The sequence below is a fragment of the Penaeus japonicus genome, unplaced genomic scaffold (assembly GCF_977035675.1).
Source record: "Penaeus japonicus unplaced genomic scaffold, GWHDUDI00000001_assembly GWHDUDI00000035, whole genome shotgun sequence".
NCBI lineage: Eukaryota > Metazoa > Arthropoda > Malacostraca > Decapoda > Penaeidae > Penaeus > Penaeus japonicus.
Genome location: NW_028234437.1, coordinates 16,171,577 through 16,172,538, shown reverse-complemented (window position 1 = coordinate 16,172,538; position 962 = coordinate 16,171,577).

Sequence of the window (962 nt, the reverse complement as noted above, 5' to 3'; positions counted from 1 at the left end):
CCATAAAATTCAGTCTTCCTTAAAAATAATTTGTTTATCATTCAAGTGTAGTATAATGATAGTTTTTTTTTTTTTTTTTTTTTTTTTTTTTTACGTGGCATAATTTTATGACTTCATATTTGTTTCAACTAAAATACTTGATACATTGATAAACAGAATAAACCACTGCAATTAGCTATCATGGCTATATGCTTCAATAGTTAAATTACTTCTTTTAATCAGAAAATATAAGGAGTAACATTTTACATCGGTTTTTCTAATCATACAATCTTTAACAATACTATAAAATTGGACTGAAAGAGGGACTTCTGATCCCAAAATTAATAATGTAGGAAAAATAGTTTTAGAGACAAATTGCTTTTAAAATACTACGTGTGCTCGGGGTCTCTGTGGAAAAATGTTGGCATCCGATATTCAAAATCATCACTTTATACTCGAGTGTTGCCTCGATATTACTACAAATAGGTGGAACTTCATGGCGCGCTCCTTTTTTCAATAATATTAACTTTAGAAGTTAACATATGTGAACGTATATATTAATTGTTAAACTTCAAATTACACTCCCTGTCGGTTGATATCTCCTGCAGAGATTTATAAACATTGAGAGAAAGAGAGCCAGGGAGCCGGTTAAGGGAAATTAATATTGAATTGAGATGCCTGGGAAAATTAGGTTAATTATTCGCCAGTATACTAAAGGTACAATCAATGTAACTACATGTTATTGACAATCTTCAATTAATAATCCATTTTATATGTAAGATACCTTCCACTGTAAGGTCACATACCGTTTAGCAAAATTTTAAATACTTAAAAACATTTGTCGATTCTATATAGTTTTGAACCTGATATATTCAATGTATTTTCCACAAGATTTTTGTACAGCAAAGAATTATGGAAAACTGCTGAATTTTTGTTTTCCATATATAAAATTAAAATTTGGCATCCCGTATCTTCAGGTTTCG